We start from the raw sequence: 25,225 nt of genomic DNA, 5'->3' as shown, positions 1-25,225 counted from the left end.
CAGAGCATGGAGGCGCTACCAGGAGACAGGCCAGTACATCAGGAGACGTGGAGGAGGCCGTAGGAGGGCAACAACCCAGCAGCAGGACCGCTACCTCCGCCTTTGGCAAAGGAGGAACAGGAGGAGCACTGCCAGAGCCCTGCAAAATGACCTCCAGCAAGCCACAAATGTGCATGTGTCTACTCAAACGATCAGAAACAGACTCCATGAGGGTGGTATGAGGGCACGACGTCCACAGGTGAGGGTTGTGCTTACAGCCCAACACCGTGCAGGACGTTTGGCATTTGCCAGAGAACACCAAGATTGGCAAATTTGCCACTGGCGCCCTGTGCTCTTCACAGATGAAAGCAGGTTCTCACTGAGCACATGTGACAGACGTGACAGAGTCTGGAGACGCCAATGAGAACGTTCTGCTGCCTGCAACATCCTCCAGCATGACCGGTTTGGCAGTGGTTCAGTAATGGTGTGGGGTGGCATTTCTTTGGGGGGCCGCACAGCCCTCCATGTGCTCACCAGAGGTAGCCTGACTGCCATTAGGTACTGAGATCCTCAGACCCCTTGTGAGACCATATGCTGGTGCGGTTGGCCCTGGGTTCCTCCTAATACAAGACAATGCTAGACCTCATGTGGCTGGAGTGTGTCAGCAGTTCCTGCAAGACGAAGGCATTGATGCTATGGACTGGCCCGCCCGATCCCCAGACCTGAATCCAATTGAGCACATCTGGGACATCATGTCTCGCTCCATCCACCAACGCCACGTTGCACCACAGACTGTCCAGGAGTTGGCGGATGCGTTAGTCCAGGTCTGGGAGGAGATCCCTCAAGAGACCATCCGCCACCTCATCAGGAGCATGCCCAGGTGTTGTAAAGAGGTCATACAGGTACGTAGAGGCCACACACACACTACTGAGCCTAATTTTGACTTGTTTTAAGGACATTACATCAAAGTTGGATCAGCCTGTAGTGTGTTTTTCCACTTTAATTTTGAGTGTGACTCCAAATCCAGACCTCCATGGGTTAATAAATTTGATTTCCATTGATCATTTTTGTGTGATTTTGTTGTCAGCACATTCAACTATGTAAAGAACAAAGTATTTAATAAGAATTTCTCTAACGTCCTAGTGGATGCTGGGAACTCCGAAAGGACCATGGGGAATAGCGGGCTCCGAAGGAGGCTGGGCACTCTAGAAAGATTTATGACCACCTGGTGTGCACTGGCTCCTCCCACTATGACCCTCCTCCAAGCCTCAGTTAGATCTTGTGCCCGGCCGAGGTTGGATGCACACTAGGGGCTCTCCTGAGCCTCTAGAAAGAAAGTATAGAATTAGGTTTTTTATTTTCAGTGAGACCTGCTGGCAACAGGCTCACTGCAGCGAGGGACTAAGGGGAGAAGAAGCGAACTCGCCTGCTTGCAGCCGGATTGGGCTTCTTAGGCTACTGGACACCATTAGCTCCAGAGGGATCGACCGCAGGCCCAGTCCTTGGTGTTCGGTCCCGGAGCCGCGCCGCCGTCCCCCTTACAGAGCCAGAAGCAAGAAGAGGTCCGGAAAATCGGCGGCAGAAGACATCAGTCTTCACCAAGGTAGCGCACAGCACTGCAGCTGTGCGCCATTGCTCCTCATGCACACTTCACACTCCGGTCACTGAGGGTGCAGGGCGCTTGGGGGGGGGGCGCCCTGAGCAGCAATAAAAACACCTTGGCTGGCAAAAATACCACAATATATAGTCCCAGAGGCTATATATGTGGTAAATACCCCTGCCAGAATCCAGAAAAAAGCGGGAGAATAGGCCGCAGAAAAGGGGCGGAGCTATCTCCCTTAGACACACTGGCGCCATTTTCTCTTCACAGTGCAGCTGGAAGAAAGCTCCCCAGGCTCTCCCCTGTAGTTTTCAGGCTCAAAGGGTTAAAAAGAGAGGGGGGGCACTAAATTTAGGCGCAATATTGTATATACAAGCAGCTATTGGGGAAAATTCACTCAGTTATAATGTTAATCCCCACATTATATAGCGCTCTGGTGTGTGCTGGCATACTCTCTCTCTGTCTCCCCAAAGGGCTTTGTGGGGTCCTGTCCTCAGTCAGAGCATTCCCTGTGTGTGTGCGGTGTGTCGGTACAGCTGTGTCGACATGTTTGAGGAGGAGGCTTATATAGTGACGGAGCAGATGCCGATAAATGTGATGTCGCCCCCTGGGGGCCGACACCAGAGTGGATGGTTAGGTGAAAGGTATTAACCGACAGTGTCAACTCCTTACATAAAAGGGTGGATGACGTAACAGCTGTGGGACAGCCGGATTCTCAGCCCGCGCCTGCCCAGGCGTCTCAAAGGCCATCAGGGGCTCAAAAACGCCCGCTCATTCAGATGGCAGACACAGATGTCGACACGGAGTCTGACTCCAGTGTCGTCAAGGTTGAGACATATACACAATCCACTAGGAACTTCCGTGACTTGATCCCGGCAATAAAAAATGTGTTACACATTTCTGACATTAACCTCTAAAAATGGGTTTTTATGTTTGGGGAGAAAAAGCAGGCAGTGTTTTGTTCCCCCATCAGATGAATGAATGAAGTGTGTGAGAAGCGTGGGTTCCCCCTGATAAGAAACTGGTAATTTCAAAAAAGTTACTGATGGCGTACCTTTTCCCGCCAGAGGATAAGTTACGCTGGGAGATATCCCCTAGGGTGGATAAGGCGCTCACACGGTTGTCAAAATAGGTGGCACTGCCGTTTTAGGAACGGCCACTTTGAAGGTACCTGTTGATAAAAAGCAGGAGGCTATCCTGAAGTCTGTTTTACACACTCAGGTACTAGACTAAAACCTGAAGAGCGTGCTGCTGCAGCGTGGTCGGTGACCCTGTCAAACATACTAGTTTGCTAACATGAGAACATATTAAAGACGTTGTCTTATATATGAGGGATGCACAGAGGGATATTTTGCCGGCTGGCATCCAAAATGAATGTAATGTCCATTCTGTCAGGAGGGTATTAGAGACCTGTCACTGGACAGGTGATGCTGACTTTAAAAGGCGCATAGAGATTCTGCCTTATAAGGGTGAGGAATTATTTGGGGATGGTCTCTGGGACCTCGTATCCGCAGCAACAGCTGGGAAGAAATATTTTTACCTCAGTTTTCCTCACAGACTAAGAAAGCACTGTATTATCAGGTACAGTCCTTTCGGCTTCAGAAAAGCAAGCGGGTCAAAGGCGCTTCCTTTCTGTACAGAGACAAGGGAAGAGGGAAAAAGCTGCACCAGTCAGCCTGTTCCCAGAATCATAATTCTTCTCTCGCTTCCTCTGAGTCCACAGCATGACGCGGGGGCTCCACAGGTGTAGCCAGGTACGGTGGGGGGCCGTCTCAAAAATTTCAGCGATCAGTGGGCTCGCTCACAGGTGGATCCCTGTTTCATTCAAGTAGTATTTCAAGGGTACAAGCTGGAATTCGAGATGTCTTCCCCCCGCCGTTTCCTCAAATATGCCTTGCCGACAACTCCCTCAGGCAGGGAGGCTGTGCTAGAGGCAATTAATAAGCTGTATTCCCATCAGGTAATACTTAAGGTGCCCCTACTTCAACAAGGACGGGGTTACTATTCCACACGGTTTGGGGTACCGAAACCGCATGGTTCGGTGTGACCCTTTTTTATATTTAAAATCCTTGAACACATACATAAAAAATTCAAGTTCAAGATGGAATCGCCCAGGGCGGTTATTGCAAGCCTGGACGAGGGGGATTACATGGTATCCCGGGACATCAAGGATGCTTACCTGCATGTCCCCATTTACTATCCTCGCCAGGAGTACCTCAGATTTGTGGTACAGGATTACCATTACCAAGTCCAGACTCTGCCGTTTGGACTGTACATGGCACCGAGGGTGTTACCAAGGTAATGGCCGGAATGATGATACTTCTTCGAAAAAGGGGAGTTTTTAATGATCCCGTACTTGGACAATCTCCTTATAAGGGCGAGGTCCAAGGAGCAGTTGCTAGTCGGGGTAGCACTATTTTGGAAAGTGCTACAACAGCACGGTTGGATTCTAAACAGTCCAAAGACACAGCTGTTTCCTACGACACGTCTACTGTTCCTGGGGATGGTTCTGGACACAGACCAGAAATAAGTGTTTCTCCCGGAGGAGAAAGCCATGGAGCTGTCATCTCTAGTCAGAGACCTCCTGAAGCCAAAACAGTTATCGGTGCATCATTGCACGCGAGTCCTGGGAAAAATGATAGCTTCCTACGAAGCAATCCCATTCGGCAGGTTCCATGCAAGAACTTTTCAGGGGGACCTGTTGGACAGGTGGTCCGGATCACATCTTCAGATGCATTGGCTGATAACCCTGTCTCCAAGGACCAGGGTATCTCTACTGTAGTGGCTGCAGAGTGCCCATCTTCAAGAGGGCCGCAGGTTCGACATACAGGACTAGGTCCTAGTGACCATGGATGCCAGCCTTTGAGGCTGGGGGGCAGTCACACAGGGAAGAAGCTTCCAGGGACTTTGGTCAAGTCAGGTGACTTCCCTACATAAATATTTTGGAACTGAGGGCCATTTACAATGCCCTGAGTCAGGCAAGGCCTCTGCTTCAAAAGGCCGGTCCTGATCCAATCAGACAACATCACGGCAGTCGCCCATGTAAACCAACAGGGCGGCACAAGAAGCAGGATGGTGATGGCAGAAGCCACAAGGATTCTCCGATGGGCGGAAAATCATGTGTTAGCACTGTCAGCAGTGTTCATTCTCGGAGTGGACAACTGGGAAGCAGATCTTCTCAGCAGACACGACTTCCACCCGAGAGAGTGGGGACTTCATCCAGAAGTCTTCCAAAGGATTGTACACCATTGGGAAAGGCCACAGGTGGACATGAAGGCGTCCCGCCTCAACAAAAAGCTATAAAAGATATGGCGCCAGGTCAAGGGACCTTCAGGCGATAGCTGTGGACGCTCTGGTAACACCGTGGGTGTACCAGTCGGTTTATGTGTTCCCCCCCCTCTGCCTCTCATACCAAAGGTACTGAGAATAATAAGAAGGCGAGGAGTAAGAACGATACTCGTGGTTCCGGATTGGCCAAGAAGAGCCTGGTACCCAGAACTTCAAGAAATAATATCAGAGGACCCATGGCCTCTGCCGCTCAGACGGGACCTGCTGCAGCAGGGGCCCTGTCTGTTCCAAGACTTACCGCGGCTACGTTTTGATGGCATGGCGGTTGAACGCCGGATCCTAAAGGAAAAGGGCATTCCGGAGGAAGTCATTCCTACGCTGATTCAAGCCAGGAAAGATGTAACTGCAAAACATTATCACCGCGTATGGCGGAAATATGTTGCTTGGTGTGAGGCCACAAAAGGCCCCAACAGAGGAATTTCAACTAGGTCGTTTTCTGCATTTCCTACAAACAGGAGTGTCTATGGGCCTAAAATTAGGCTCCATTAAGATACAGATCTCGGCTCTGTCGATTTTCTTCCAGAAAGAATTAACTTCAGTTCCTGAAGTTCAGACATTGTAAAAGGAGTGCTGTATATTCAGCCCCCGGTTGTGCCTCCAGTGGCACCTTGGGATCTCAACGTGGTGTTGAGTTTCTTAAAATCACATTGGTTTGAACCACTAAAAACCGTGGATCTAAAATATCTCACGCGGAAAGTGGTCATGTTATTGACCTTGGCTTCGGCCAGGCGTGTATCAGAATTGGCGGCTTTGTCATATAAAGTCCTTATCTGATTTTCCATATGGAGAGGGCAGAATTGAGGACTCGTCCCCAGTTTCTCCCTAAGGTGGTATCAGTTTTTCACTTGAACCAACCTATTGTGGTGACTGCGGCTACTAGGGACTTGGAGGATTCCAAGTTACTGGACGTAGTCAGGGCCTTGAAAAATTATATTTCCAGGACGGCTAGAGTCAAGAAAATTGACTCGCTATTTATCCTGTATGCACCCAACAGACTGGGTGCTCCTGCTTCTAAGCAGACTATCGCTCGCTGGATCTGTGACACGATTCAGCAGGCGCATTCTGCGGCTGGACTGCCGCATCCTAAATCAGTGAAAGCCCATTCCACAGGGAAGGTGGGCTCATCTTGGGCGGCTGCCCAAGAGGTCTCGGCTTTACAACTTTGCCGAGCTGTTACTTGGTCAGGGGCAAACACGTTTGCAAAATTCTACAAATTTGATACCCTGGCTGAGGAGGACCTTGAGTTCTCTCATTCGGTGCTGCAGAGTCATCCGCACTCTCCCGCCCGTTTGGGAACTTTGGTATAATCCCCATGGTCCTTTCGGAGTTCCCAGCATCCACTAGGATGTTAGAGAAAATAAGATTTTACTCACCGGTAAATCTATTTCTCGTAGTCCGTAGTGGATGCTGGGCGCCCATCCCAAGTGCGGATTGTCTGCAATAATGGTAAATAGTTATTGCTAACTAAAGGGTTATTGTTGAGCCATCTGTTGAGAGGCTCAGTTGTTTTCATACTGTCAAACTGGATATAGTATCACGAGTTGTACGGTGTGATTGGTGTGGCTGGTATGAGTCTTACCCGGGATTCAAAATCCCTCCTTATTATGTCAGCTCGTCCGGGCACAGTGTCCTAACTGAGGCTTGGAGGAGGGTCATAGTGGGAGGAGCCAGTGCACACCAGGTGGTCATAAATCTTTCTAGAGTGCCCAGCCTCCTTCGGAGCCCGCTATTCCCCATGGTCCTTTCGGAGTTCCCAGCATCCACTACGGACTACGAGAAATAGATTTACCGGTGAGTAAAATCTTATTATTTAATTCATTCAGATCTAGGATGTGTTGTTTTATTTTAGTGTTCCCTTTATTTTTTTGAGCAGTGTGTATGTATGTATGTATGTATGTATGTATATGTGTGTGTGTGTGTGTGTGTGTGTGTATATATATGTATGTATGTATGTATGCATGCATGTATGTATGTGTGTGTGTGTGTGTGTGTGTGTGTGTATATATATATATATATATATATATATATATATATATATATATATATATATATATATATATATATATATATATCCAAAAACAGAGGCACTCCCGGACTTCAAGCAATTTCACAAAATCGTGGTGATTCATTCAACGTTTCGGGGTACTGCCCCCCGACATCAGGACACACACAGCACACAGTGCAAACCAAACAGTGTTTAAATACAATTTACAGGTCTCCTAATCACGTTTCCAGACTCTCAGCATGTGATTAGGAGACCTGTAAGTTGGATTGTATGGTAGGGGGTTGGCAGGCCCCAGGAGTGCACCCTGGCCAAGGTATTGCAGTAACTTCCACGGAGTGCCGGCTTTTGGAAATTCTCTCTCTCTCTCTCTCTCTCTCTCTCTCTCTCTCTCTCTCTCTCTCTCTCTCTCTCTCTCTCTCTCTCTCTCTCTCTCTCTCTATATATATATATATATATATATATATATATATATATATATATATATATATATCTATAATCTATATATATATATATATATATATACTAGGCGATTCATCGCGCCCTACGGGCGCTCTTCACAGATTATATATATATATATATATATATATATAACAAAAAAAGGCAGCGGCACTCCGTTGTAGAATGGAAAAATGCTGTGTATTAAATCAAAACATAACAAACAGTGGTCACGATGACCCAACGTTTCGGGGTCCTTAAACCCCTTGATATATATATTTGTTTATTTTTGGTTATTTTTTTCTAACGATCTACATACTGCTTCAATTTATTGTCATGCGTTGCGTCAAGATATTCATACATTCAAATTTGTGTACACGTAGGGTAGGCGGTCATATTTGTGATTTCATCAGTGTATTGTTCATCAGCATTTAGATGTTAGTAGACGAGCTGCATTATAGCTATGAGATTTCCTTATGTCAGTTTGTTTACTACAGCACCTTACTGGTGCTATGTCATGTCCCTATGATGATTCTAGCAATCAGTTTAACTTTAGGTGCACCGGCAATCCTTTGCCTTGTTGTTATTGTATGTTTCTATGGTTACGGGTCTATCTGTTATACGTCATATGACGCTGCCTTTGTTGCGTCATGACGTCATCGGTTATGCGCGGCCGCCGGGTGTGCAGTCCCGTTGCGGTGTTTGGCGCCACATTTGGTGGTATGGGTATATAAGGTAAGATGTTTGCAGTGTATGTTGTTACCTGACGAAAATGCCGCTTTGAATAAAAGGCATTGAAACGTTGTTATCCACTCAGTGTCAGTGTCAAAATCCTTGGAGTGCCGCACCATCAGTCTGCTATTCGTTCTTCTCTTGTGAGGGCACCCAGGTTATCATTACAATATGTGGCTGTGCCGGATCACCACCTCTGTCTACATTTGAACTCCCTATTTGTAGGAGCTCCGATCAGAGCATCCCTGTTACATTCTAACCAGGTACCACCTGTTGTGTTTCATACCAGAAACTGTTTTATTTTTTGCACATTTTTATTAGTGTTGTGTGGGTATTACTGCATTGTTTGCACATTTTTCTCTATCTGCACTTGTGTTGCACTTTATTGTTATGACTGACTTGGAACCTGACCAGATGACTAGCGGTTTTGCAGCCACGTCCTATCCAATCGTTGACACCTACTCATATTCTGAAGCTGAAGCTGAGTCTATCCTATGCTCCGGTGCTTTAAATGAACAAGCTGAAGCTTTGCCGTTTGATGATGTTTATCGTGAGCTCCTTAGGCTCAAAAGGAGGGAGATTGACTATCAGTTTCATGCTCTGTCACTCAGTGATTATCATAGAGCCAAAAAGATCCTTAGGGGCTTACGTGTGCGTAATGGCCCTACAATTGGGAAACATGACCCTGCTTTCTGCAGAAAATGAGTCTCAATAGTGAACAAATGTTCCTTTTATCTCATGCTCCTCATAATTGAGTTTTCAACTAAAGCGGTCACCATTATGAAAGATAAAATTGATGCCTTTGAGGCTATACACAATTCTAATTTGACTGCTGACACTAGTACAGAATGGTACACCAAACTTAACTCCCAATTGCAGGTCTACAAAAGGGACCTGATTAAGTTCAAAAAGACTAAACAGGCCAAAGTCAACGCTGACTATGAACTTAACACCGGATATCAATGGACCTATCCTGCCAGAGGGTCCGATTTCAGAAAACAATTTTTTAGACGTAACAGGAGACCAGGAGGGAGACAAATGGACTCTTCAACAGAAGTCAACTCATCTGCCAGTGATACTGACAGAGGTGGTTCCGACACAGCTTCCCGCGGACAGAAGGACCCTTTAGGGGTGACCGCGCGGGTACAGTACACCCGCGGCAGCGCAAATACACAAGACGCGGGGGCCAAAACAAAAGGCAGGGGACGTGGAAACAAACAGACCACGAAGAAACACTAATTGTGAATCTATCATCTTATGAACTATCCCCTGCAGAGACTGCCGTTTTATCCAAGGGGTTATCTTTCGTACCTACCACCAGATTTAATCTGCTTGAGTGGAGTGTAGAACAACACAGACTACACCGACAGTTGAAGTTGAGTGAATTTCATTGCAAACGCAGTATACCCACCACTGCACAAACCCAGGATCAATCTACTCCTGTTACTTCTGATTTGCCGGTCCAGCTGATGAAATTGGCTCCTAAATCATCTTTTGAACCACAATCTTTCAACCCTTCAATAAAAACATTTATGCGTCTATTACACAATGACGTCCATACGAGCATCTCAAGTCGAACTCCGCATCGGCATAATTTATCCTTCATAGAACAATCAGCCTTAGCGGACCTGGCTGTTAACAAAGATCTGATTTTCCGCCCAGCTGACAAGGGGGGAGCCTTGGTGATCCAGGACTTGGTGAATTATAAGAAACAGGTGGCTCTCTATTTGGATGACCCCAAGACCTACCGACGAATTCCTGAAGATCCCACCAAAGTATTTAAAGGAGAACTATCTACTATCCTCAAATAGGCGGTGGGCAATGGGACTATTTCAGATCAATTGAGTAAAGCCTTATTACCTGCATTCCTGTTGGTCCCCCTGTTTTACTCCATACCAAAGATACACAAGTCGCTCACTGATCCCCCGGGCAGACCTATAATTGCTGCCCGTGGTAGTCTTACACAACCTCTGTCAGTATATCTAGATGCGATACTACAACCACATATAAGGAAACATCCGAGATATTTGCTAGATACAACATCACTTTTAGTGAAATTACTAGCTCTCCCAGCATTATCTTCTGATGTCACTATGTTTTCAATTGATGTAGTTAGCCTGTATACCGTCATCCCCCATGATATGGGTTTGATGGCGCTAAGACGGTTTTTGAATGACCAGTCGTCCTATAATGGTCCTGATGTTTCTTTCCTAGAGGAGATACTTCAATTTATTTTGACAAAAATGTTTTTTCTTTGCAACGGGGTATTCTATCTGCAATTGATTGGGTGTGCTATGGGGGCGGCGGTAGCCCCCTCATATGCTAACATCTTCATGTTTGACGTTGAACAAGCTACATTTTTTTCTGACCCCTCAATTGCCGATAGAATCCTATTTTTTTGCCGCTATATAGATGACTTGCTTATTTTTTGGCGTGGGGATAGTTGCGATTTGGTCAGACATCTTGAATCACACAACTCCAGTACCAACTGTCAAAGTCGAAAAATATCATGATGCATATGCCTTGCACTAACCCCATGCACATGCCCGCTGCTCGTGCACCCACTCCCCCGTGCGCATAAGATGTGTATTTACGGCGGAGTTTGTGAGCGCGTAGCGTGCGACTTGATCGTAGCATATTTAACCCAAATAGTGCATTTTGTAGTTAATATTCCCCTAGACCATGTCAGCGAGTATGATTAGTTTAAACTGTTCCTGGACAGAGAGATTCCTCTTTGCATGATAGGAAGGGTCAGATAAAGGTTGAAAGGTGGTGTCTAGTATCCAGCTGTAGGGTATTTTAAGGGTAATATTCCTATGTTAGTTAGGAAAGAATCGCATGTTCCTGCGCATAGTTATGTGCAGAAGTAGAAAATAGATATAAAATTGTATTTAAAATATATTACGAATGGGGAGGGGACGAGAATGGAATTCAGTCACACATTAATTTCCCACAGACTGAGATACAATGGCCCTATTTACACTAAGCTTTGAGATTCTATGAAGAGGGCATACACCTTTGTTTATGAATAGGGCCAGGTTTCTCTCCAGAATAATGAGTGCTGAGTTACCATTGTCTCAACTGAAAGAAAGAGACAAACAAGAGTGAACAATGCCCAGGAGCAGAATATGTTTGGAAGATCAGAAACAATAGCTTTCCACAACAAAACCAGACAAATAGGAATTTAGAATACTAACAAGTCCTAGTCCAAAATCCATGGAGATAGAGGTATTCATTTATATATAATATATGTGTGTGTGAATAAATATATAATTCCTAACAAATTGTAATAGCAGGAGTGTGTGTGTGTGTGTGTGTATATGTATATGTGTATATATATATATATATATATATAATATGTGGATATATGAATATCTTGAAGATTGAAATAGATAGAAATATCATGTGTGGGTTCATATTGTTCAAAGTCACGTGAACATTAATCTGGTGGGAATAAGAACATTGTTAAAACTTACCTCATTAAGATATTAATAATACCAGATTTATGTTTAATGTGATGGGTTTAAACTGATCATGGGGCGGGAACTCCACATCCCAAGTCCTAGCCATCGCCCACTTCTTGAACTAACCAATGGTCCCCGGTGCAGGACATGTCCCACCCCCTAACCAATGGAAGAAGAGCACACAGTGTCTATTGTATTATGTCTTGAGCTAGTGAATAAATAGAGCTTGCAGCAGGCTTGGTCAGACAAGACTCTGAAGGCTTTCTCCCTGATAGCTGAGGACTGGATTCCAGGTTGCGCTGGCGAAACATTCTCACGTATGTATATTTCTCTGTAGCCATTGTTCGCCATTGTTCGTTTTATTCTCTGCTATCATGTTAGATTTCTATGTTAGTTTGTAGTGTATGATTTGTACTGTTTTTCCCCTTTTACTCTGAATAATCCACGGCAGTGTTAGATCTGCTGCGGTTATAACCAAACCCGGTGTTGTGTTTTCACTTTCCTGCAAAGGGCTCTCTTAGCGTCTTAATCGCTCAAACAGCATACACATTGTTAAGGGTTTTAAACGTTAAATCATTACAGTACTTGGTTATTAAGGTTTATAGTATAAGCATATTCTTACTGTGGTTTTAATAATAAGGTTTAAAGGTTATCGACTGTGTGTGCGCTCGCTGTGTGTATTCCGTACACTCAGCGCAGCGCGTGTACGCCAAGTGTGTACCACGTACGGTACTCTGTACGCAAATAGCGTGCAAAGTACGTAGCACGTGCACGTTGTCTAGCGGCCATAGCGGTTCAGCGGTAATAGTGTATAGCTTTATGTTTAAAGATAATATTTGACATTATCACAGCCCAGTTAAATTTACTTTTTCCTTTAGTATAACTAATATTCATTTTTTGGATGTGGCCATCTCTATTGTTGAGGCCCATATTTCAACTAATCTTTATTCGAAACCTACTGATCGTAACAACCTACTTTCTCTGACGTCCTAGTGGATGCTGGGAACTCCGTAAGGACCATGGGGAATAGACGGGCTCCGCAGGAGACTGGGCACTCTAAAAGAAAGATTAGGTACTATCTGGTGTGCACTGGCTCCTCCCACTATGACCCTCCTCCAGACCTCAGTTAGATTTCTGTGCCCGGCCGAGCTGGATGCACACTAGGGGCTCTCCTGAGCTCCTAGAAAGAAAGTTTATTTTAGGTTTTTTATTTTACAGTGAGACCTGCTGGCAACAGGCTCACTGCATCGAGGGACTAAGGGGAGAAGAAGCGAACCTACCTGCTTGCAGCTAGCTTGGGCTTCTTAGGCTACTGGACACCATTAGCTCCAGAGGGATCGACCGCATGGAACTGGCCTTGGTGTTCGTTCCCGGAGCCGCGCCGCCGTCCCCCTTACAGAGCCAGAAGCAAGAAGAGGTCCGGAAAATCGTCGGCAGAAGACTTCGGTCTTCACCAAGGTAGCGCACAGCACTGCAGCTGTGCGCCATTGCTCCTCATGCACACTTCACACTCCGGTCACTGAGGGTGCAGGGCGCTGGGGGGGGCGCCCTGAGGGCAATATATGACACCTTGGCTGGCAAATCTACATCATATATAGTCCTAGAGGCTATATAGATGTAAAATTACCCCTGCCAGTATTCCAGAAAAAGCGGGAGAAAGTCAGTTGAAAAAGGGGCGGGGCTTCTCCCTCAGCACACTGGCACCATTTTCTCTTCACAGTGCAGCTGGAAGACAGCTCCCCAGGCTCTCCCCTGTAGTTTTCAGGCTCAAAGGGTTAAAAAGAGAGGGGGGACGGACGGACAAAATTTAGGCGCAATATTGTATATACAAGCAGCTATTGGGAAAAATTCACTCAATATAGTGTTAATCCCAAAATTATATAGCGCTCTGGTGTGTGCTGGCATACTCTCTCTCTGTCTCCCCAGAGGGCTGTGTGGGGTCCTGTCCTCAGTCAGAGCATTCCCTGTGTGTGTGCGGTGTGTCGGTACGGCTGTGTCGACACGTTTGATGAGGAGGCTTATGTGATGGCAGAGCAGATGCCGATAAATGTGATGTCGCCCCCTGTGGGGCCGACACCAGAGTGGATGGATAGGTGGAAGGTATAAACCGACAGTGTCAACTCCTTACATAAAAGGCTGGATGACGTAACAGCTATGGGACAGCCGGCTTCTCAGCCCGCGCCTGCCCAGGCGTCTCAAAGGCCATCAGGGGCTCAAAAACGCCCACTCCCTCAGATGGCAGACACAGATGTCGACACGGAGTCTGACTCCAGTGTCGACGAGGTTGAGACATATACACAATCCACTAGGAACATCCGTTACATGATCCCGGCAATAAAAAATGTATTACACATTTCTGACATTAACCCAAGTACCACTAGAAAAGGGTTTTATGTTTGGGGAGAAAAAGCAGGCAGTGTTTTGTTCCCCCATCAAATGAGTGAATGAAGTGTGAAAAAGCGTGGGTTCCCCCGATAAGAAACTGGTAATTTCTAAAAAGTTACTGATGACGTACCCTTTCCCGCCAGAGGATAAGTTACGCTGGGAGATATCCCCTAGGGTGGATAAGGCGCTCACACGTTTGTCAAAAAAGGTGGCACTGCCGTCTTAGGATACCGCCACTTTGAAGGTACCTGCTGATAAAAAGCAGGAGGCTATCCTGAAGTCTGTATTTACACACTCAGGTACTAGACTGAGACCTGCAGATAGTGCTGCTGCAGCGTGGTCTGTAACCCTGTCAAACAGGGATACTATTTTGCGAACATAAGACGTCGTCTTATATATGAGGGATGCACAGAGGTATATTTTGCCGGCTGGCATCCAGAATTAATGCAATGTCCATTCTGTCATGAGGGTATTAGAGACCCGACACTGGACAGGTGATGCTGACTTTAAAAGGCACATAAAGCCTTATAAGGGTGAGGAATTGTTTGGGGATGGTCTCTGGGACCTCGTAACCACAGCAACAGCTGGGAAGAAAATTTTTTACCTCAGGTTTCCGCACAGCCTAAGAAAGCACTGTATTATCAGGTACAGTCCTTTCGGCTTCAGAAAAGCAAGCGGGTCAAAGGCGCTTCCTTTCTGCACAGAGACGAGGGAAGAGGGAAAAAGCTGCACCAGTCAGCCAGTTCCCAGAATCAAAATTCTTCCCCCGCTTCCTCTGAGTACACCGCATGACGCGGGGGCTCCACAGGCGTAGCCAGGTACGGTGGGGGGCCGCCTCAAAAATTTCAGCGATCAGTGGGCTCGCTCACAGGTGGATCCCTGGATCCTTCAAGTAGTATCTCAGGGGTACAAGCTGGAATTCGAGGCGTCTCCCCCCCGCCGTTTCCTCAAATCTGCCTTGCCGACAACTCCCTCAGGCAGGGAGGCTGTGCTAGAGGCAATTCACAAGCTGTATTCCCAGCAGGTGATAGTCAAGGTGCCCCTACTTCAACAAGGACTGGGCTACTATTCCACACTGTTTGTGGTACCGAAACCGGACGGTTCGGTGAGACCCATTTTAAATTTGAAATCCTTGAACACATACATAAAAAAATTCAAGTTCAAGATGGAATCGCTCAGGGCGGTTATTGCAAGCCTGGAGGAGGGGGATTACATGGTATCCCTGGACATCAAGGATGCTTACCTACATGTCCCCATTTACCATCCTCACCAGGAGTACCTCAGATTTGTGGTACAGGATTGCCATTACCAATTCCAAACACTGCCGTTTGGACTGTCCACGGCACCGAGGGTCTTTACCAAGGTAATGGCAGAAATGATGATACTCCTTCGAAAAAAGGGAGTTTTAATTATCCCGTACTTGGACGATCTCCTTATAAAGGAGAGGTCCAAGGAGCAGTTGTTGGTCGGAGTAGCACTATCTCGGGAAGTGCTACAACAGCACGGATGGATTCTATACATTCCAAAGTCACAGATGGTTCCTACCACACGCCTACTGTTCCTGGGGATGGTTCTGGACACAGAACAGAAAAAAGTGTTTCTCCCGCAGGAGAAAGCCAAGGAGCTGTCATCTCTAGTCAGAGACCTCCTGAAACCAAAACAGGTATCGGTGCATCACTGCACACGAGTCCTGGGAAAAATGGTAGCTTCTTACGAAGCAAAATTCCATTCGGCAGGTTCCATGCAAGAACCTTTCAGTGGGACCTCTTGGACAAGTGGTCGGGATCGCATCTTCAGATGCATCGGCTGATAACCCTGTCTCCAAGGACCAGGGTATCTCTACTGTGGTGGCTGCAGAGTGCTCATCTTCAAGAGGGCCGCAGATTCGGCATACAGGACTGGGTCCTGGTAACCACGGATGCCAGCCTTCGAGGCTGGGGGGCAGTCACACAGGGAAGAAATTTCCAAGGACTTTGGTCAAGTCAGGAGTCGTCCCTACACATAAATATTCTGGAACTAAGGGCCATTTACAATGCCCTAAGTCTGGCAAGGCCTCTGCTTCAAAACCAGCCGGTACTGATCCAATCAGACAACATCACGGCAGTCGCCCATGTAAACCGACAGGGCGGCACAAGAAGCAAGATGGCGATGGCAGAAGCCACAAGGATTCTCCGATGGGCGGAAAATCACGTCTTAGCACTGTCAGCAGTGTTCATTCCGGGAGTGGACAACTGGGAAGCAGACTTCCTCAGCAGACACGACCTACACCCGGGAGAGTGGGGACTTCATCCAGAAGTCTTCCAACTGTTGGTAAACCGTTGGGAAAGGCCACAGGTGGACATGATGGCGTCCCGCCTAAACAAAAAACTAGATATTGCGCCAGGTCAAGGGACCCTCAGGCAATAGCTGTGGACGCTCTAGTGACACCGTGGGTGTACCAGTCGGTTTATGTATTCCCTCCTCTGCCTCTCATACCAAAGGTACTGAGAATAATAAGAAAACGAGGAGTAAGAACGATACTCGTGGTTCCGGATGGGCCAAGAAGAGCTTGGTACCCAGAACTTCAAGAAATGATATCAGAGGACCCATGGCCTCTACCGCTCAGACAGGATCTGCTACAGCAGGGGCCCTGTCTGTTCCAAGACTTACCGTGGCTGCGTTTGACGGCTTGGCGGTTGAATTCCGGATCCTAAAGAAAAAGGGCATTTCGGAAGAAGTCATTCCTACGCTGATAAAAGCCAGGAAAGAAGTAACCGCAAACCATTATCACCGTATTTGGTGAAAATATGTTGCGTGGTGTGAGGCCAGGAAGGCCCCAACAGAGGAATTTCAGCTGGGTCGTTTTCTGCACTTCCTACAGTCAGGGGTGACTATGGGCCTTAAATTGAGTTCCATTAAGGTCCAGATTTCGGCTCTGTCGATTTTCTTCCAGAAAGAACTGGCTTCACTGCCTGGAGTTCAGACATTTGTAAAGGGAGTGCTACATATTCAGCCCCCTTTTGTGCCTCCTGTGGCACCTTGGGATCTCAACGTGGTGTTGAGTTTCTTAAAATCACATTGGTTTGAGCCACTTAAAACTGTGGATTTGAAATATCTCACGTGGAAAGTGGTCATGTTATTGGCCTTGGCTTCGGCCAGGCGTGTGTCAGAATTGGCGGCTTTGTCATGTAAAAGCCCTTATCTGATTTTCCATATGGATAGGGCAGAATTGAGGACTCGTCCCCAGTTTCTCCCTAAGGTGGTATCAGCTTTTCACTTGAACCAACCTATTGTAGTGCCTGCGGCTACTAGGGACTTGGAAGATTCCAAGTTACTGGACGTAGTCAGGGCCTTAAAAATGTATATTTCCAGGACGGCTGGAGTCAGGAAAACTGACTAGCTTTTTATCCTGTAGGCACCCAACAAAATAGGTGCTCCTGCTTCTAAGCAGACTATTGCTCGCTGAATTTGTAGCACAATTCAGCTGGAGCAATCTGCGGCTAGATTGCCGCATCCTAAATCAGTAAAAGCCCATTCCACGAGGAAAGTGGGCTCATCTTGGGCGGTTGCCCGAGGGGTCTCGGCTTTACAATTTTGCCGAGCTGCAACTTGGTCAGGGGCAAACACGTTTGCTAAATTCTACAAAATTGATACCCTGGCTGAGGAGGACCTTGAGTTCTCTCATTCTGTGCTGCAGAGTCATCCGCACTCTCCCGCCCGTTTGGGAGCTTTGGTATAATCCCCATGGTCCTTACGGAGTTCCCAGCATCCACTAGGACGTCAGAGAAAATAAGATTTTACTCACCGGTAAATCTATTTCTCGTAGTCCGTAGTGGATGCTGGGCGCCCATCCCAAGTGCGGATTGTCTGCAATACTTGTATGTAGTTATTGCCTAACTAAGGGTTATTGTTGAGCCATCTGTTGAGAGGCTCAGTTATATTTCATACTGTTAACTGGGTGTAGTATCACGAGTTATACGGTGTGATTGGTGTGGCTGGTATGAGTCTTACCCGGGATTCAAAATCCTTCCTTATTGTGTCAGCTCTTCCGGGCACAGTATCCTAACTGAGGTCTGGAGGAGGGTCATAGTGGGAGGAGCCAGTGCACACCAGATAGTACCTAATCTTTCTTTTAGAGTGCCCAGTCTCCTGCGGAGCCCGTCTATTCCCCATGGTCCTTACGGAGTTCCCAGCATCCACTACGGACTACGAGAAATAGATTTACCGGTGAGTAAAATCTTATTTTCTCTGACGTCCTAGTGGATGCTGGGAACTCCGTAAGGACCCTGGGGAATAGACGGGCTCCGCAGGAGACTGGGCACTCTAAAGAAAAGATTAGGTACTATCTGGTGTGCACTGGCTCCTCCCTCTATGCCCCTCCTCCAGACCCCAGCCAGTTAGAATCTGTGCCCGGCCAGAGCTGGGTGCTCCTAGTGGGCTCTCCTGAGCTTACTAGTAAAGAAAGAAAGAATTTATTAGGTTTTTTATTTTCAGTGAGCTTCTGCTGGCAACAGACTCACTGCTACGTGGGACTAAGGGGAGAGAAGCAAACCTACCTGCTTGCAGCTAGCTTGTGCTTCTTAGGCTACTGGACACCATTAGCTTCAGAGGGTTCGAACACAGGCACCTGTCCTCGATCGTCCGTTCCCGGAGCCTCGCCGCCGTCCCCCTTGCAGAGCCAGAAGAACAGAAGCTAGAAGACGACGAAATCGGCGGCTGAAGACTCCTGTCTTCATTAAGGTAGCGCACAGCACCGCAGCTGTGCGCCATTGCTCCCAGCACACTTACACACTCCGGTCACTGTAGGGTGCAGGGGGGGGGGGGCATAAAAATACATATATACAGTCTAGCACTGTATATATGTAAAAACCCCTGCCATTATTTTACACTGAAAGCGGGACAGAAGCCCGCCACTGAGGGGGCGGGGCCTTCTTCCTCAGCACACCAGCGCCATTTTTTCTTCACAGCTCCACTGGAAGCAGCTCCCCAGGCTCTCCCCTGCAGTATCCAGGTACAAGACGGGTTAAAAAGAGAGGGGGGGCACATAAATTTAGGCGCAAAGAATACTAAAAAAAGCAGCTATTGGGTACATCACTTATTAGCAGTGAAAATCCCTGTGTTATATAGCGCTGTGGTGTGTGCTGGCATACTCTCTCTCTCTCTCTCTCTCTCTCTCTCTCTGTCTCCCTAAAGGACTTTGTGGGGTCCTGTCCTCAGTCTGAGCATTCCCTGTGTGTGTGTGCGCGGTGTGTCGGTACGGCTGTGTCGACATGTTTGATGAGGAAGGTTACGTGGAGGCGGAGCAAGGGCATATAAGTTTGGTGTCGGGGCCGACACCTGATTGGATGGATATGTGGAAGGTCTTAAATGACAATGTAAACTCCTTACATAAAAGGTTTGATGACGCTGCAGCCTTGGGACAGCCGGGGTCTCAGCCCGTGCCTGCCCAGGCGACTCAGAAACCGTCAGGGGCTCATAAACGCCCTCTATCTCAGATGGTTGACACAGATGTCGACACGGAGTCCGACTCCAGTGTCGACGATGATGAGGCACATTTACAGTCTAAAATGACCAAGGCCATCCGATACATGATTATTGCAATGAAAGATGTATTACACATTTCTGAGAGTAACCCGGTTAATACCAAGAGGGTTTATATGTTTGGGGAGAAAAAGCAGCCAGTGACTTTTCCCCCATCTGATGAATTAAATGAATTGTGTGAAGAAGCGTGGAGTTCCCCTGATAAGAAATGAGTGATTTCTAAGAGGTTACTGATGGCGTACCCTTTCCCGCCAACGGACAGGTTACGTTGGGAAACATCCCCTAGGGTGGACAAGGCGCTGACACGCTTATCTAAAAAGGTGGCCCTGCCGTCTCAGGATACGGCCGCCCTAAAGGAGCCTGCGGATAGAAAGCAGGAAGCTATCCTGAAGTCAGTGTATACACACTCTGGTACTCTACTGAGACCTGCTATTGCTTCAGCCTGGATGTGTAGTGCTGTAGCAGCGTGGACAGATATTCTGTTAGATGACATAGATTCCCTCGACAGAGATACTGTTTTGCTAACCCGGGGCCATATCAAAGACGTTGTCTTATATATGCGAGATGCTCAGAGGGACATTTGCCTGCTGGGCTCTAGAATTAATGCTATGTCCATTTCTGCCAGGAGGGTCTTATGGACTCGGCAATGGACAGGAGATGCTGATTCTAAAAAACACATGGAGGTTTTGCCTTATAAGGGTGAGGAATTTGGGGACGGTCTGTCGGACCTCGTGTCTACAGCGACAGCTGGAAAGTCCACTTTCTTGCCTCAGGTTTCCTCACAGCCTAAGAAAGCACCGTATTATCAAATGCAGTCCTTTCGTTCCCAAAAAGGCAAGAAAAAGGCGGAAATTCACAAGCTGTACCTCCAGCAAGTGATTGTCAGGGTCCCCCTCCTTCAACAGGGAAGGGGTTACTATTCCACAATGTTTGTGGTACCGAAACCGGACAGTTCGGTGAGACCCATTCTGAATTTAAAGTCCTTGAACACTTATATAAAGAAATTCAAGTTCAAAATGGAATCGCTCAGAGCGGTTATTGCAAGCCTGGAAGAGGGGGATTTTATGGTGTCGCTGGACATCAAAGATGCTTACTTGCATGTCCCCATTTACCCACCTCACCAGGAGTACCTCAGATTTGTGGTACAGGACTGTCATTACCAGTTCCAGACGTTGCCATTTGGCCTGTCCACGGCACCGAGAATATTTACCAAGGTAATGGTCGAAATGATGATACTCCTTCGGCAGAAGGGAGTTATAATTATCCCGTACTTGGACGATCTCCTCATAAAGGCGAGGTCCAGGGAGCAGTTGTTGATCAGCGTAGCACTCTCTCAGGAAGTGTTGCAACAGCACGGCTGGATTCTGAATGTTCCAAAGTCGCAGCTGATTCCTACGACGCGTCTGCTTTTCCTGGGCATGATTCTGGACACAGAACAGAAGAAGGTGTTTCTCCCGGTGGAGAAGGCCCAGGAATTAGCATCTCTGGTCAGGGACCTCCTGAAACCAAAACAGGTATCGGTGCATCACTGCACGCGAGTCCTGGGAAAGATGGTGGCTTCATACGAAGCCATTCCCTTCGGCAGGTTCCATGCGAGGATCTTTCAGTGGGATCTGTTGGACAAGTGGTCCGGATCGCATCTTCAGATGCATCGGCTGATCACCCTATCCCCCAGGGCCAGGGTGTCTCTTCTGTGGTGGCTGCAGAGTGCTCACCTTCTCGAGGGCCGCAGGTTCGGCATACAGGACTGGGTCCTGGTGACCACGGATGCAAGCCTCCGAGGATGGGGGGCAGTCACTCAGGGAAGAAACTTCCAAGGGCTGTGGTCAAGTCAGGAGGCTTGTCTGCACATCAATATCCTGGAACTAAGGGCCATATACAATGCCCTAAGTCAAGCGGAGCCTCTGCTTCGAAACCAACCGGTGCTGATTCAGTCAGACAACATCACCGCAGTGGCCCATGTAAACCGCCAGGGCGGCACAAGAGGCAGGGTGGCAATGGCGGAAGCCACCAGTATTCTTCGATGGGCGGAGAATCACGTGCAAGCACTGTCATCAGTGTTCATTCCGGGAGTGGACAACTGGGAAGCAGACTTCCTCAGCAGACACGACCTCCACCCGGGAGAGTGGGGACTTCATCAAGAAGTCTTCCAACTGATTGCAAACCGATGGGAACTGCCACAGGTGGACATGATGGCGTCCCGCCTCAACAAAAAGCTAAAAAGATATTGCGCCAGGTCAAGGGACCCTCAGGCGATAGCTGTGGACGCCCTAGTGACACCGTGGGTGTACCAGTCGGTATATGTGTTTCTTCCTCTTCCTCTCATACCAAAAGTACTGAGAATAGTAAGAAAGAGAGGAAAAAGAACTACTCATTGTTCCGGACTGGCCAAGAAGGACTTGGTACCCGGAATTGCAAGAAATGCGCACAGAGGACCCATGGCCTCTGCCTCTCAGACAGGACCTGCTGCAACAAGGGCCCTGTCTGTTCCAAGACTTACCGCGGCTGCGTTTGACGGCATGGCGGTTGAACGCCAGATCCTAGCGGAAAAAGGCATTCCGGATGAAGTTATTCCTACGCTGATAAAGGCTAGGAAAGACGTGACAGCAAAGCATTATCACCGTATATGGCGAAAATATGTAGCTTGGTGTGAGGCCAGGAAGGCCCCTACAGAGGAATTCCAACTGGGTCGTTTCCTGCACTTCCTACAGTCAGTGGTGACTATGGGCCTAAAATTGGGGTCCATAAAGGTCCAGATTTCGGCCCTATCCATTTTCTTTCAAAAAGAACTGGCTTCACTGCCTGAGGTTCAGACATTTGTTAAGGGAGTGCTGCATATTCAGCCCCCTTTTGTGCCACCAGTGGCACCCTGGGATCTTAACGTTGTGTTGGATTTCCTGAAATCCCACTGGTTTGAGCCACTTAAGACCGTGGAACTGAAGTATCTCACGTGGAAAGTGGTCATGCTGTTGGCCTTAGCATCGGCTAGGCGTGTGTCGGAATTGGCGGCTTTGTCATGTAAAAGCACATATCTGATCTTCCATATGGACAGGGCAGAATTGAGGACTCGTCCCCAATTTCTCCCAAAGGTGGTGTCCTCGTTTCATTTGAACCAACCTATTGTGGTGCCTGCGGCTACTCGGGACTTGGAGGACTCCAAGTTGCTGGACGTAGTCAGGGCTTTGAAAATATATGTTTCCAGAACGGCTGGAGTCAGGAAGACTGACTCGCTGTTTATCTTGCATGCCCCCAACAAGCTGGGTGCTCCTGCTTCAAAGCAAACTATTGCTCGCTGGATCTGTAGCACGATTCAGCAGGCTCATTCTGCGGCTGGATTGCCGCATCCAAAATCAGTAAAAGCCCATTCCACAAGGAAGGTGGGCTCTTCTTGGGCGGCTGCCCAAGGGGTCTCGGCTTTACAACTTTGCCGAGCGGCTACTATTTGGTCGGGTTCAAACCCATTTGCAAAGTTCTACAAGTTTGATACCCTGGCTGAGGAGGACCTTGTGTTTGCTCATTCAGAGTCATCCGCACTCTCCCGCCCGTTTGGGAGCTTTGGTATAATCCCCATGGTCCTTACGGAGTTCCCAGCATCCACTAGGACGTCAGAGAAAATAAGAATTTACTCACCGGTTATTCTATTTCTCGTAGTCCGTAGTGGATGCTGGGCGCCCGTCCCAAGTGCGGCCTTTCTGCAATACGTGTATATAGTTATAGTTATTGCTTAACTAAGGGTTTTTGTTATGAGCCATCCGTTGAGTGAGGCTCAGTTGTTGTTCATACTGTTAACTGGGTAAAGGTATCACAAGTTGTACGGTGTGATTGGTGTGGCTGGTATGAGTCTTACCCTGGATTCAAAATTTCCTTTCCTTGTAATGTCAGCTCTTCCGGGTACAGTTTCCCTGGCTGGGGTCTGGAGGAGGGGCATAGAGGGAGGAGCCAGTGCACACCAGATAGTACCTAATCTTTTCTTTAGAGTGCCCAGTCTCCTGCGGAGCCCGTCTATTCCCCATGGTCCTTACGGAGTTCCCAGCATCCACTACGGACTACGAGAAATAGAATTACGGTGAGTAAATTCTTATTTTTGGCCAATAGTTGTCACCCTGTACCTTTAATTAAAGGGCTCCCTTACTCGCAGTTTATTCGAGTAAGGCGCATAACCTCCGATATTAAGCAAGCTGAGACCCAGATTGACGTATTATTTGAGAAATTTCTGAAACGTGGGTATGATTTTGCTCAGTTACAACAAACTAAAGCTAAGGTTTTTAAATATTGACAGAATGTCTTTATTGCAATCTAATACTAAATCTAAGAAAACCATTCTGCCCTGGGTTACTCAGTATACACCAGCCAGCCCTGGCATTAACAAAATAGCTAAAAGTTTATGGCCAATTATCAAATCTAGATCCAGATTGTGGTCTTTCAGGCACACAATTGTTGTCTTGCTATAAGCGGGGACGTAACATTCGTGATGTCCTTGTCAAAGCAGACATAACTGAACCCAGCCCTGGTATTTATCGTGGTAAAACAGGTTGCATCAGATGCACCTGTGTAACCTGTAAGTACCTGATTCCAGGTGACACATTCTACCATCCGCATAATGGTAAATTATTACATATAAAACATAGACTTACATGTAACTCAATTTTTACTGTTTACCAAATCATTTGTCCGTGTGGCCTATCTTATATAGGCAAGACGGAACGTCCCTTTAAGGAACCGATGGCAGCACATCGTTCAGCCATCAAAGCTGCATTGTCTACGGGTAAAAGTGACCAGCCTGTCGCGAGACATTTTGCTAAGGCTGCACATAACCTTACCACGTTGAAATATAGAATGATTGACCACGTCCCACACTCCATACGTGGGGGTAACCGCGGCCTCAAACTATTGCAATGCGAGGCCCGTTGGATTTTCCGCCTAGGGACTTTGGCCCCCAAGGGCTTAAACGAGCATTCTGGCATCAGTATATTGGCCTCACATGGCTAATTTATATTTGTGCCTTCAATTTTTTCTGTCTTTAGTTTTACTTTTAGTTTTATGTTTATGTTTATTTTTGGTTATTTTTTTCTAACTACCTACGTACTGCTTCAATTTCTTGTCATGCGTTGCGTCAAGATATTCATACATTCAAATTTGTGTACACGTAGGGTAGGCGGTCATATTTGTGATTTGATCAGTGTATTGTTCATCAGCATTTAGATGTTAGTAGACGAGCTGCATTATAGCTATGAGATTTCCTTATGTCAGGTTGTTTACTACAGCACCTTACTGGTGCTATGTCATGTCCCTATGATGATTCTAGCAATCAGTTTAACTTTAGGTGCACCGGCAATCCTTTGCCTTGTTATTGTTGTATGTTTCTATGGTTACGGGTCTATCTGTAATACGTCATATGACGCTGCCTTTGTTGCGTCATGACGTCATCGGTTATGTGCGGCCGCCGGGTGTGCAGTCCTGTTGCGGTGTTTGGCGCCACATTTGGTGGTATGGGTATATAAGGTAAGATGTTTGCAGTGTATGTTGTTACCTGACGAAAATGCCACTTTGAATAAAAGGCATTGAAACGTTGTTATCCACTCAGTGTCCGTGTCAAAATCCTTGGAGTGCCGCACCATCAGTCTGCTATCTATCTATATCTATATCTATATATCTACGGTATATATATCTATATAATATAATATAATTTTTTTAAAGTTTTTTTTTTTTATCAGTTCAACTTTTCCGTTTGTAGTGAAAGGGGAACATATGTGGTCT

At 47.2% G+C, this 25,225-nt stretch overlaps 1 protein-coding gene across 2 annotated transcripts in view; it reads left to right on the top strand.

Moving 5' to 3' along the window:
• TMC7 (transmembrane channel like 7) overlaps window positions 1-25,225 on the top strand; it is a 135,331-nt gene that overhangs the window by 63,173 nt on the left and 46,933 nt on the right. The gene's annotated exons all lie outside the window — the stretch shown is intronic.

The sequence above is a fragment of the Pseudophryne corroboree genome, chromosome 7 (assembly GCF_028390025.1).
Source record: "Pseudophryne corroboree isolate aPseCor3 chromosome 7, aPseCor3.hap2, whole genome shotgun sequence".
Taxonomy (NCBI): Eukaryota; Metazoa; Chordata; class Amphibia; order Anura; family Myobatrachidae; genus Pseudophryne; species Pseudophryne corroboree.
This window is presented reverse-complemented; position numbering and strand designations above follow the sequence as displayed.